Genomic DNA, 15,244 nt, shown 5'->3' with positions numbered 1-15,244 from the left:
GGACTGTGCATTATATTCAGCGTATCTATATATAGGCTAAAAGTACTTTCATTGAGAGTGGCTATAATATCAGAATGTTGCATACCTGATTATGCTGTACCTCATCTTCCTTCTTATAGTTCAGTGAAGCTGCTTTAGCCACTTCCATATACGATCTTGTTCTGGACTGTAGAAAAATGCTTCAGCCCCTTTTGCCTATATATCTTTAACTTGACATATATATGTCAAGATCATATTCCTTTTCTCTGCAGTAACAGCAGCTTGTAATATCCTTCCTGCTGTGCTATTAATCCACCACAGTGCCAATTATGGTAGTTCTACCAATTACATTTGTTGAAGACAAATGTCACAAGGAGTCAGTGGCAAAGGGGAGGCTGGTGGCCCCTGTGCCAGTAGACCCCATGGCAGTTGTCTCTCCCAATACAAAACCACAAAGACCCCCCTCCACAACCACCACCACCCTGTCTTCATAACTTTTGAAAAGCATGTCTCTGTCATCTTGGAAAAATAGGTTATTTTCCCCCAGAGCTTCCCTAAATGTTACATAACCAATTCACAAGCATCAAGGAAGAAATTCCTGCTTGTCAAAGTTAAAGTTTTAAAAATTATGTGAAAAATATATTCAAAAGAAGTATGGAGGAACCCTCACCTTCATTACTTGCTACCTCATATATTCTAGAGAAATAACTACAACCTTCAAAGCCAGCAATCTATCAAATTATTCTGAATATTTGCTATAGAAAAGCAGTAGCAAACTTTCTTGGAATGGACATTTGTTTCCAAAAACAAGTAATTAAATGAATCTACAAATCAAGATTTTGGACTGTGTGCTGTATCTTCTGATTTTTTTTTCTTTTTTTCTTTTTTCTTTGTGTGTGTGTGTGTGTGTTCTGTAATCTGCCAAGGAAGTCACTTGAGATATACAGCTTCTTTTTAGGAAAGTATTAAGAGCAGCAACAGCTGTAAAACTATCAAAGAACAGCGTAATGAGCCTTTTCTCTAAATGCTAAAACTGCCAGCAAAACATTTATCACCCATTCTTGTCAGGATCAGGTTATTTTTTATGTTGATAGATAAAGAGAGAAGTCAGCTTGGCCCGCTAGGAAAAGTTTGGTTACCTTATAAGTCAATGTAAGCTTCAGTCAGTGAAAAAGCCCACATAATAGCCAAGAACTTTCTCTGCCATATGCAGTTTTAATAGTCTACTTAAACCACACATTATTTGGAGACAAGAGACTCATTGATTTACTAAGCTGCAACTGATTCAAAACAGAGCTGTGTAACTCCAATGGTTTTTGGTTTTGTTTCTTGTTTTGCCTACAAAAGCAATTTATTAAATCCACAGTCTCCTCCCTATAAGCAAATAGACATGTATTTTTAGGGAAGAGAATTTTTATTTTTCTGCTAGTTCATTAAGATAAGGATAGAAATTGAGGAACAGGCCTTTCTTCCACTCTCTCACTGATTATAGTTGAAGAGAGTGTCTGTGAAGTGAATTACAATGGAAATACATTGGACAAATCCTGCAATTTTATTCTTTAATTGCCACTGTCACTTTATGAATAATTTTTATCTGTGATGTATTCTATTGTGTTAGCTAACGTGAAAAAGGCTGATTTTTTAAAAAAAATAAATGCAAGTACAGCTGAAAAATGTAAGATGTTGCATTGCATTTTCCTTCCTTCTATAATTTATCAGTCAATTAAGTAAAGAGAAATGTGGGTCAATGGCAACCACATCGCTTCCAGAAACACATCATTTGAGTCACAGTGAAAAGATTGACATTGCTAGTAACAATCAATTCCATAATTCTTGCTTCCAATAGGCTAATTTTAAACAAGTCTCTTTCTTTATCAAACTAAAGAATTTCTTGACATCATCAGGTGGCATTACCATTTTGACTTGAAAATAAAAAAATATCTGATTTTGATTTGTTCTAAACCTACTATACGTATAAAAGAGCAGTATTAGAAAGCTAGATACTATCTCTAAATTCAGAATATATCCCATATTTATTTTTCCGTAAACTTGGCTTACATCTGATGTCTTGCGGAAAAGGAGAAGAAAATCAAGAAAGAGCCTTTACTGTATTTCTGTGCCAGCTTTCAAGCATCTAGGCTTAAGAAATACTGGAACCACAACAGAACTAGGGGAGACATGATAGCAGTGTTCCAATATCTCAGGGGTTGCCACAAAGAAGAGGGAGTCAAGCTATTCTCCAAGGCACCTGAGGACAGAACAAGAAGCAATGGGTGGAAACTAATCAAGGAGAGAAGCAACTTAGAACTGAGGAGAAACTTCCTGACAGTTAGAACAATTAATCAGTGGAACAGTTTGCCTCTAGAAGTTGTGAATGCCCCAACACTGGAAGTCTTTAAGAAGATGCTGGATAGCCATTTGTCGGGAACGGTATAGGGTTTCCTGCCTAGGCAGGGGGTTGGACTAGAAGACCTCCAAGGTCCCTTCCAACTCTACTATTGTATTATTGTATTATTGTATTGTTGTATTATTGTATTATTGTAGAAACTGGAAAGCACAATGAAACAGTATGAGAAGAACTCAAAATACTTTAGAGAAAATTCTTCTGCGTCACATTTTCCTATTGAAAGAACCATTCATACACAAAGATGGAAAAAAGAGGGAGTAAGATTATAATGGAACGTGGGAAAACCATGTAAGACAGGACGAAGAGCATGGTCAGTCAATGGCCATTAGGACAGTGGGCATGGCTGGAGGCTCCTAAGGGACCCTTCCTAGTTTCTCTCAGACTGTATGGGAAAATATTACTGTCAGACTTGCAAGATTCTGTCAAGGAAGCTTTCTAACAAAGTAAAATTACTTTATCTGGCCGTGCTTCCTGTCTGGTCAACCTGGGAAGGCTGAAGAAGATAGAATGAATAGTGGAAAATCCAACAGTAAGTTTGACACATAATTTTTACACAATATGTTCAGAATGTAAGAAGTTTCTCAATAGAAAAGAAGACAACTTAAAAATGATATGATCAAAGTCCATGGAACTGGCCATTAGTTAGTCTAAGAAGAAAGAGTTTAGGATTTCAGGGTCCCCCCCCCTTCTCCCATAATAATATAATCCAGAATCATCCAAAAATTTGTTCCTCCCCAACCTCCTCACTGTCCGGCTCTGATGCCAGCTCTGATGCCAGCTCTGCTGCCCGCTGGGGGGCCATAACACTTGACAGTCTAAATTGCTACTTTATTATGTTTGGCGCTTCTGTGCCTATCCTTGGTACAACATAGGGGATGAACCAGCTTACACCAGCTGACTAGTGACACTTGGGTTGCTGGGTCTTCTGGGTTGCTCCATGGGTCTCCCCTTGCCTCCTGTTGCATTGCCTCCCATCAGCCAGGTGCAGTGGCGCCTTCTGCTCTCTGAATACACAAGCACAACTAAGTTTTTACCACCAAAATGCTATCCATTTATCTACTCACAATATTGCGTGCTTTTGAACTGCTGGGTGAGCAGGTGTAGAACATGAAAGCAACACATTACTTCCAATAACATAAGCTCCATGCTGGAAAGCACAAAGCAGAAGCTGTTTATGAACTCAGGCCCTGCTTCTGAATTCTCCGTTTGGCTTCCGTGGGATTAACATACTAGATAGTCATCTTATTGTTCTGATCCTGCAGATTTTTATTATTGTACAGTATGTCAGGCAGATATTTTGGGAATAAATGTGGCTGCTCAATTTAGCCAATCCAGTGGTGTGTTAAATATTTTTTTTTGGTTCATTTTCTAAATTGGGACTAGGCAAAAATTACAAACTGAGATAGGAATATTTTTTTTTAAAAAAAGCAAACCTGATAGGTACAGACCATATTTCTCTAAGTTTGTAAAACACTGTGTTAAAGAGCTGTACTTCGTGATAAATTGCTGCATGAAAAATGTATGTAAAACTTGAGCAAGTGCTTACAAATTTTATCACCCAAGTTTTAGTGTGATCTCTTATTGTTACCAGAAGATAACTTACTATGGCCTGCTTCAGGGGAAACTTTGGGAATATAGCTAATGACTGCACTACAAATGGAGACTTGTGTCATAATTTTAAATTCATGATTCCAATGTGTCATCAGGGCTCAAAAATATAGAAAAACGAGGTGCTACATTTTTAGCTTAAGCGCCCTGAAATAAAAGCAGTAGCAAAATTCAATTTTTTTTATTACCAGTTCTGTGGGCGTGGCTTGGTGGGCATGGCAGGGAGAGGGTACTGCAAAATCTCCATTGCCACCCCACTCCAGGGGAAGGATACTGCAAAATCTCCATTCCTACCGCACTCCAGGGGAAGGATACTGCAAAATCTCCATTCCTACCGCACTCCATGGGAAGGATACTGCAAAATCTCCATTGCCACCCCACTCCATGGGAAGGATACTGCAAAATCTCCATTTCCACCACACTCCAGGGGAAGGATACTGCAAAATCTCCATTCCTACCGCACTCCAGGGGAAGGATACTGCAAAATCTCCATTGCCACCCCACTCCATGGGAAGGATACTGCAAAATCTCCATTTCCACCACACTCCAGGGGAAGGATACTGCAAAATCTCCATTCCTACCGCACTCCATGGGAAGGATACTGCAAAATCTCCATTTCCACCACACTCTGGGGCAAGCCAGAGGTGGTATTTGCCAGTTCTCCAAACTACTCAACATTTCCACTATCGGTTCTCCAGAACCTGTCACAACCTGCTGAATTTCATCCCTGAATAAATGGTATCTACAGCTAAAATATTACTCTACAGAAAACAGTACATTTGATGCATTTATCCATTTTGATTGATTTTCAGAAAGATACTTTATTGCAAAGTCTTTTTCAGCTTCATAATTCAAAGGGATTAACATTTATATATAAGCACAAACACAAAGGCAGCTAAATACATTTTGCTGAAATAACTTGATGTTCCTCTCATACACAGCTCAATATGCAGAAGTTGATTAACCACTGAATTTACTTTTACCTTACAGGTAGAATAGCATCTCACTGTGCCTAACAGCAACAGAGTAAGAGTAAACACAAATCAAAACGTATCAGTGGTGGGATTCAAATTTTTTACTACTGATTCTGTGGGTGTGGCTTGGTGGGCATGACATGACTTGGTGGGCATGGCTTGGGGGGGCATGGCAGGGAGAGGATACTGCAAAATCTCAATTCCCACCCCACTCCAAGGAAAGGATACTGTAAAATCTCCATTCCTTCTCCACTCCAGGGGAAGGTTAGTGCAAAATCCCCATTCCCTCCTGATCAGCTGGGATTTAGGAGACAGAGAATAGATGGGGGTCTTTCAGAGGTAGTATTTACTGGTTCTACGAACTACTCAAATTTTCTGCTACCGGTTCTCCAGAATTCATCAGAACCTGCTGAATACCACCTCTGGCATATATGCCCCAATCATACTATGCTCCTTAGCAACTATTGCCCTAGAGTTCATGATCATAAAGACAATTGTACTCAACTGAATTAAACTTCAAATAAAGGAGGCACTATGACAAATTAGCCATCAATAGACACATAGACATAAATAATATCTATCTATCATGCAAAAGAAACAATCAACAAGCTAAAAAGGGAAACATCTCCCTACCAGCCATTGGTACCCAAATGAGCACAGATTAATTCCAAGATTAATTTCAGACCAATAATAAGTAAACAATATTTGTCTGAAATAGTATAGGGTTTCCTGCCTGAGCAGGGGTTTGGACTAGAGACCTCCAAGATCTCTTCCAAGTCTGTTATTCTGTTATTCCAACCATGGAACTGCCAAACAATCCAACAATAAGCAGCCCAACTAAAGAAACTCTAAGATTATCCCCACCAACACTGTCAGAGCAAGCCATTAAAATAAAAACTGAAAGCAAACCTCACTCCTGTCTAGTTTGGTTAATGAAACATCTGCAAGAAGCAACCAAGCTCAGAGAGCACTAAGGACCCTTAAACTGTACATAAATGGAAAGTCTTTTCAAAACTCTTCCTTTGATGCAAAGTCCAGAATGAAGGCAGGAAGGATTTGCACACATATTTGAAGGGCATGGAAAAGGGGCGGATGGGTTACCATCCTATACATTAATCCAGTATATGTCTAAAAGGATTATGTAATTACACATCAGATGGAATGAGGAGTGTCATCTTTGTCTTGTTTTCCCAAGGAACTATTGGTTTTTCAAAGTAAAAAACATAATAACAGTTCCCCCTACTAAGTTGCAGCTACACCAATTCATTCTCTGAAATTACAAAGTTGATATGCCAATTAAATAGAAGACTTTCAAGGACATCTAGTACACATTCTGAAAATTGTACTTCCCAGACTCAAAAAAAAAAGGATAACATCTGGGCAATGTTCTGCTTTGGAATTTTAGTCATAAAACAGCAGGATGCACACATTTCGGTCAATGAAGTATTTAGTGAGAGGTAAACATTTGCTATTTGTGTATTTGTTCTATAGATAGATAACCAAGTCTGGCAGTGTTGATTGAACAGTCAGTGCAGGAAAGCCAAGACTTACCTGCTAGATTACTCTTTTTTATAGTAATATCATTTGCTGCAGACTGATATTATCTTCCATGAACCCTGATTTAAAATATAATCCAGCAGAGTGAGTGAAAAGAAAGGCAGGAGAACATACAGATCTCATCAACGATACTTGCCCAGCCATATTTCCTAAAATTCCAAAGTCTTCATGAACTCTGAGCTGTGCCTCCCATAGCTTAATCATCTCTTTCTAAACCCTAATGATAGGCTTTGGGGGAGGCTGAATACAAGTGATAATAGTTGAGGAATCAGCCAATGCCTTTTAAGTTAATTACTTGTTTAGCTTGGCTGATACAGATGTTAAATTTGGGAAAGGAGTTTGGGGAAAAACAATGATCTTTTACTGCCATAAACTAAGGCTTTGAGGAAGAACAAGAAATGATTCATTCATGCAGCAAAAGGTTACATTAGAGCAGTGTTGTTGGGCTTGATATTTTGGGTTTATGGCATGTATGATTAATTTTCAATGTAAAAAAGATATTTACTAGCACTGATATTTTATTCTAAATTGTAGCAGAACTATCAGGATCTAATGGAAGATCTATGGATGGCTTGCAGAGGATAAGCAATTATTTTTAACTCCCTTCAATGAAATGTAATTCCTAATTATATGTCTAAAATAAAATTTGAAAGGTGAGTGGAGTTGGTTTTGTCAAATGATGGTGAACTTCATTAAGTTTTTATCACCAAAATTGATCCCGGACCACATATTTATTTTAACTTATGACTACAATAAATCAGATTTCATGGGGTACATCTCAGATTTGAGTGCAGTAACCAAACAATTTTTGCAAATCTGAAATCTTACCACCACCACCATTACCCTAAATTGTGGGAAGACATCTTTCAAAACTGATGTTGGGCTATGTTGCAGAAGAGAGATATACACATTTTTACCTCTCCCAAAATTCTCTGAACTGGCTCCATATTTGTGCAGCTCCAGTATGCTGATCAAATGTCACAAGGCCAAAAACACTGCTTGCATCAAAGAAAATTTGGCATTTTTATGCCGGCATATAAATTTGAGTAGCTTCTAAAGGGGCCCTTGCTTGGCAGAGAAGCAGAGAGTCAGCACAGAGGAAAAGGGACCTAAAAATGATCTTTTCAAGTGAATACATAGAACTAAAGATATGCAAATATATCATTCAAGATATATATATATGCTGGTCTTGTATTCGGCTCTTTTCCCGTGTAAGATTGAGATTTCAATCTTACATGGGAAAAGACCAGAATACAACAAGACCAGCATACCTACACCCTTGAAAGTCTATGAAAACATACATACATACATACATACATACATACATACATACATACATACATACAAACATACATACATACATATCAAATTGTTAGTAAGATGACAACAGCTGTCATGTGGTAATTCACATATCATATTGTGGATTGTATTTGGCAAGCAAAATGAAAATGCCAAGAAAATCCTGTCATATGCCACCAGACTTGAAATTTTGGGCTTAGACAATTTAGAACTACGCCCCCTTCGGTCTGACCTAAATGTAGTACATAAAATTATCTACTACAATGTTCTACCTGTGACTGACTACTTCAGCTTCAACCACAACAGTATACGAGCACACAATAGATGCAAACTTGAGGTAAACTGTACCAAACTTGATTGCAGAAAATACGACCTCAGCAACAGAGTGGTCAATGCGTGGAATGCATTACCTGACTCAGTGGTTTCTTCCACAAACCCCCACAACTTTAACTTTAGACTGTCTACTGTTGAACCTCACCCATGCCTAAGAGGTCTATTATCTTATACACACTTGACAAAACAAATAAATAAATAAAATAAAAAAATATTGATAAATATTGTCAGAATTTTCTTGGCAGTTTCATTTTGCTTGTCAAATAATATTTAATAATACTTCTTCGATTAGAAAAATCAAACTAAAACACTGAACTTTGTTAATAATTGTAAATATATTTTAGTTAAATTCTATAGGTTTCCCGATCCTTTCTTCTTTCCATTGTGCTGAAATTATAACCGTTAGGATCACAGACAGTATCAGCTTAACTAACGTGGCCAGGTCCCTAATCAAACATATTTTAGCTATAATAGAAATAATTGCATTTTTTCCCCTTCCTGGTACCTCATTTTTATGTTTTTTGATCCAACAATGCACAGTACTCATGAAAAGTTCTACTGGTACTAGTAGATGTCTAACTGGAAAATAAGTGAGACAGATGGACAGACAGATTTATCTCTAAAATCAAGTGTCTATGGAGATTCTCAATCATCCAGATCATAGTTGTCCCAAAGGTGCTTTTCAAAAGACAACTAAACTTTCTTGGTTTGTTCCTTGTAAATCTTTCACTCCTCATCCCAAAATCTTATAATTACGAATGTATTGTTAGGAAGAACTAAAGAAACTTCTTGGATGAGAAGTGCACTTTTTTTTCAAGGAAAAAGACCAGTAAAATCCTGTTGTCTTTTGTTTTTTTTAAAAAAGAGGATCTTTGGGGCTCCAAAACCAAGAATACCACCATAGGAATCCTGCCTCTGGCCAAATACAGAACATAGTAGACTGCAGACCTTGCCCCTCAGCAAATAGTTTCTGCGCTGAACTGTATGCAAACTACGAATATATCACAATGTCCTCAAAGTATGTTAAATGTAATTCAATTAAAACAAATATGTCCTGCCATAATGGAAAAAATAACTAACTGGCTTTCTGGATTTTGGTTCACACAATAGTTGTTTTCTTTCTCCATCTTCTGCCCACAGCTTCATTTCATTGATGGCTTTCCCAATTTTCTAGAGGATATAAAGTAGCTTCATTGAGGAGAGCAGATTTATTAACCAGTGATGTCTTTCCATTTACTTCCTTATGTAGCTGTTACCGACCTCCGCTCCTTCCAACAGAAACTTAAGACCCACCTGTTCCAATTAGCTGGCCTGGCCCATTGATAGTCCCATTTATACCTCCTGGCAAATATTTTATCCTGGGATAGTTTTTAGGGGTCTTTTTTATTGTATTTTTAAATTTTTAAATTTTTAAATTTTTAATCTAACTTTAACTATTGTACAGTAAATTACTGCTACCTCCTCCAGCCACACCTATATTTATTTTATATTTATATTATGTATATTATTGTTTTTTAATATGACTGTACATATTAATATGACTGTACATATCCCCTCTGGGAGAGGGGCGGTCTAGAAATCAAATAAAAGTTAAAGTTAAAGTTAAAGTGTTATGAGAATGTAAAAAAAATATATCCATGACTACATAACATTCTCTTTCTAACAGTCGCTATTTGTTTTATGATCTACTGTTCATTGGTGGAAGAAATTATTGGCCTCAGCCCAAGGTCTGTCCACTGTTGATAGGCAAACTTCAAAGCTTTTGTTTTCTCTTCATATAGTTTCATTCTCTGTCAACTGAATAGGGACTACAAACCTTTCAAATGCTGACAGTCTTCAAATAAGATACTCTCTTTTTGTAAAAGTTAATGACATGAACATGCTGATTTCTACTGATGACTGAAGAAAGGAACTAAATGGGCCTCAAAAAGAATACTAACAGAGAAGAAGCCTAAATCATTTGTTCTCAGGTCTGGAATTTTCAGGTTATATAATGTTATACTTTGCTGATCCTTAATATACATTTTTATTTGTACTTTATACCATTCCTGTTCCTTCTGTGGCAACACCAATTAAGACTCTAAAGAACAATGGACTAGCAAATATATACACAATAGAATAAGAGCAGAGAGAGAAAAAATTAAATATGATAATCAACAAATTATGGTGGTCGTTCTTGTAAAATAGTCATTGAGAGTGACCTTGCCCATTCACAAAATGGTTGCCACAAAGGACATAACATTAAAAAAACACAATTTGCCACAATGTTACCTGCATATAATCCCATTTTCAGAACATTCCCAATTACCATCCCTGATTAACTTTGTTCTCTTCCTAAGCAGACTTACAGAAGGCGAAAGCACCACAGACACCAGTCACACGTTGAAGGTCTATTTGGGGCCCAGAAGTTAACAACTAAAGTGTAATGCTACAGGTTAGCAATTTGCTTTGCAACATGTCAGTTTTCTAGTTGTTTTACAATACGTTTTGGATTTTTTTTTCCAGGACACCTGGCAAATATGAAATAAAGTGTCTGTGAACAACCTTGGAAGCTCAAATATGATTGAGGTCAGGCCTGTGCTTCTTTCTTCAGTATGAAGACTCTAACCTCAGCAAGCCCTCTCATAATACCTCCTTCCAATCTAGCTGGTGATTCCACCACATCCACGCTTAAAACCCTAAAAAAAAAGACTGAAAATTTCACCCATTCCTCCCATTATCATTTATTTATTATTTTATTTATTTTATTAAATTTTTTAGCTGCTCCCTCTCCACAAAGGGACTCCGGGCGGCATACAATAAATAAAACACATATTATAAAAATTACACATTGTACACATTGTACAGAGGAGGTATAAAACACAATACAATATTATAATAACATATAAATATTAAAATAAGTTAAATTAAAACCCCAATAGAGATTATAAGTTTAAAAATTGCCAGGGGGAATAAAATGGAACTATGGTTGAGCCAGGCCTGCTAGTTGAAAAAGGTGGGTCTTGAGTTTTGAACGGAAGGAGCGGAGGTCGGTGGTAATCCTAATATCCGGGGGGAGGTCATTCCAGAGGGCTGGGCCCATCACAGAGAAGGCCCTACTCCTGGGCGCCGCCCTTTGGCACTGCTTAGTGGATGGCACCTGGAGAAGTCCCTCTCTGTGAGAACGAATTGGTCGTAGGGATGTATGGGGTAGGATGCGATCCCGCATGTAGCTAAGTCCTGTGCCATGGAGCGCTTTGAAGATGGTAATCAATACCTTGAAACGCACCTGATAGACCACAGGAAGCCAGTGCAGCTCGCGCAGGAGAGGTTTTATATGGGAGTATCTCGTACTCCCCATAATCACCCGCGCGGCCGAGTTCTGGACCAGCTGCAGTCTTCGAGTGCATCTCAAGGGAAGCCCCATGTAGAGAGCATTACAGTAGTCTAGGCGGGACGTCACCAGCGCGTGAGTGACTGTGCGAAGTGCATCCCAGTTCAATAGGGGGCGCAATTGGTGCACCAGGCGATCCTGGTGGAATGCCCCCCTCGCCACGGCTGCCACATGGTCATCCATGGACAGCCGGGCATCTAGGAGGATGCCCAAATTGCGCGCCCGTTCCATGGGGGCTAGTTGCTCGCCCCCAATGGCCAGTGTTGGAATTAGCTGGTTGAACCGGGGGGCCGGAAGCCACAGCCACTCCGTCTTGGAGGGGTTGAGTTTGAGTCGGTTGTCACCCATCCAGACCCGTACGGCTTCCAAACACCGGGACATCATTTCAACGGCCTCATTGGGGTGGTTCGGGGTGGAGATGTACAGCTGTGTATCATCAGCGTACAGATGATATCCCACCCCAAAACCACGGATGATCTCACCCAGCGGTTTCATATATGTGTTGAACAGGAGAGGCGAGAGGACTGACCCCTGTGGCACCCCACAAATGAGAGGCCTCAGCGACGATCTCTGCTCCCCTGCCAACACACGCTGCGTCCGGTCGGAGAGGTAGGAGCAGAACCACCGTAGAACAGTGCCCCTTACCCCCAGCCCCTCCAGCCGGTGCAGGAGGATACCATGGTCGATGAGATATCTAATAGGACCAGGATAGAGGAACAACCCCTATCCCTGGCCCTCCAGAGATCATCAACCAACGCGACCAAGGCCGTCTCTGTGCTGTGCCCGGGTCGGAAGCCGGACTGGCATGGGTCTAGATAATCATTCTCCTCCAGGTGACGTGGGAACTGTTGGGCCACCACACTCTCTACAACCTTCGTTAAAAAAGGAAGGTTGGAGACAGGACGGTAATTGGCTAGCTCCGTTGGGTCCAGGGAAGGCTTCTTGAGTAAGGGTCTCACAACCGCCTCTTTTAAGGCGGCCGGTAAGAACCCCTCGCCCAATGAAGCGTTCACTAGCACCAAGAGCCAGTCTCGTGTAACCTCCCAGGATGCCAGTACAAGCCAGGAGGGACACAGGTCCAATGAACATGTGGTGGCTCGTAGTCGCCTGTGTAACCTGTCCAAATCCTTGATGGCCACTGAGTCAAACTCCTCCCAGGATGGTCTCTCAAGACTCGCCTGGAGCATCCCTCCTAGCCCACTGAGTGGGACCCATTCCCTCCGGATTTGATCGATTTTATCCTGCAGATATTTCCCAAATTCCTCTGCCCTGTCCTGTAAAGGGGCTTCCAGCGGTCTCTGTGAAAGAAGAGAGCGGGTCACCCGGAACAGGGCGGCAGGGCGGTTATCTGCGGACGCAATAAGGGCAGCACAATGTCGACGTTTGGCCGCTCTTATTGCCACAAGGTATGTCCTTAAGTAGGTTCGTACCTGTGTTCGGTCAAGTTCGGAACGGGAGGATCTCCATCGGCTCTCTAGGCGTCTCTTGTGGAGTTTCATCACCCTTAGCTCCTCGGTAAACCAAGGGGCCAGGGTGGTTCGTTGCCGCAGGAGAGGCCGCAAAGGCGCCACCCGGTCTAAGGCCCCGGCAGCCGCATTATTCCAGGCGGCTACTAGGTCCTCTATCCGGGGGCGGGTCAGGTCTACAGGAGGTGGCCCAAGCTCCATCTGGAACCTTTCCATCAGGCGCCTGGGGCGGAACCATCTAGGACATTCTGGTTCCGCCTCCCCGCAGCGGGGGGTAGCACCTGGGAAGTCAAGTCGGAGAAGTGAGTGATCTGACCATGACAGGGGAGTAATAGCTATGTCCCCTATTCCCAGATCACTCGTCCACTGGTCAGAGACAAAAACAAGATCCAGTGTGTGGCCTCCCTCGTGTGTGGGACCCTGAATTAACTGAGTCAGGTCCATGGCTGTCATGGAAGCCATGAACTCCTGAACCATCTCAGATGCTTCTCCCACCAATGGCAGGTTGAAGTCCCCCATGACCAAAAGTTTGGGGGTCTCAACTGCCATCATTGCGATCAGCTCGAGGAGCTCAGGCAGGGCCGCTGATGTATAGCGAGGAGCCAGGTATACAATCAGCATACCCAACTGTCTCCCTGGGCCCCATCTCACGACAAGGGATTTACACTTGGATGTCTGTGGCACAGTGAACTCTCTCGGCTCCAAGTCTTCCCGGATAATTACTGCTACCCCACCGCCCCTACGCTGGGCCCGTGGCTGGTGGAATGCTCGATAACCTGGTGGGCACATGTCCACGAGGGGTACACCTCCCTCGTGGCCCAACCAGGTCTCTGTTATTCCTGCGAGGTCCGGCTCCCCCTCCAAAATCAGGTCATTAATGAGGGGGGCCTTGTTAACAGCGGACCTTGCATTGCATAACATCAGCCTAAGGCCCTTGTTACCAGAGAGTTTCCTACATCTCTCCAAAAGTATGGGAAACAGAGTTATGGAATCTACCTCCTGAAATGTGCCCACCCTACTCTAAATAGAAGCTAAAACTAGTCTTACCAATTTTATATTAACCACCCAGCTTCCCTTGAAAATGGAACCTCCAAGATTTTCAGCCTACAATTCCCAGTATTTATCAAGCTACAGCTGTAGATTGCTCCATTACAATAAAGTACCTATTCCATTACAATAAACTAACAAGAATGATCCTTTCCCCTGTCGTCCTTTCTTTCCAGGATCCCCCAAGCCTTTCCTTTATTATTTAGTAGAATCTCTGATTCTCTGGAGAGGATCTAATAGAGAGAACACACAAAAATACTTTTTTTCATTTTTCAAGTTTTTGAATAAAGCAGGGAAAATGTATGCATGCATGCATGCATGCATGCATGTATGTATGTATGTATGTATATATGTATCCATTTAAACTAAGGTGGGCCACATTTCAGAAGGTGCTGAGCACTGTTTCCCCTACTTTTGGAGAGGTAGTAACATGAACATGGAGGAATGGGGTCAAATTTCAGCTTTTTAAAAGGTTTTAAAGTGTGGATTTGGAAGCTTCCCCAGCTAGAGTTTTTTACTATAATATGATTTTTCATTAAAGCCCTAAATGGTTTGGTATCTGTATAATTACTTCCACATTAAATTAAATTAAATTAAATTAAAATGTCTTCCATATTTTAAAAAACTGCTAGTACTAGTCAGTTTATCAAGAAAGTTCTACAGGATGACAGTAGTTAAGGACAGTATGGTTCTTAGACTGGGAACTTTATTTTTCAAGATATTTAATACCATTATTGTTGTTCTCATTCAGTCTTTAGGCAATGCGTGAAAACAATTTTACCTGCCCTTTTCAATCCAGTATAGCATGAGATTATATATTATCTTTGGTTGTTACTGATTCTAGATTTTGTTTTTATTAAATGCTTGCTGAAGACCCCCACCAACTATTTGATGTTGGCTTACTGCATAATAACTGAAAAATAGGCCTTTTTTTGGTTGTGGAGGCTCATATAAGCAATACTAATTCCTTGCTTCACATCCAGTCTTATGACCTTGGGGCTCAAAGTTATTTTCATTTCCCAAGACCTCTAAAATGTTTTAGCTATGACAAGTTTCAAAATTGTTGTTTTATTCTGGTTGTGATTGTGTGAGCTCCTTTAATCTGAGTTAAGTTATTCTTTGTTATTGTAATAATTGTTTTGAAGGGTGGGGCATCAATGCTTAATATGAATAAAAATATGGGCACATGACAAGGAATAAG

This window comes from Natrix helvetica, assembly GCF_964273705.1.
Source record: "Natrix helvetica genome assembly, chromosome: 5".
Lineage (NCBI taxonomy): Eukaryota > Metazoa > Chordata > Lepidosauria > Squamata > Natricidae > Natrix > Natrix helvetica.
The sequence above is the reverse complement of the archived record's forward strand: the minus strand, read 5'-3'. Positions refer to the sequence as shown.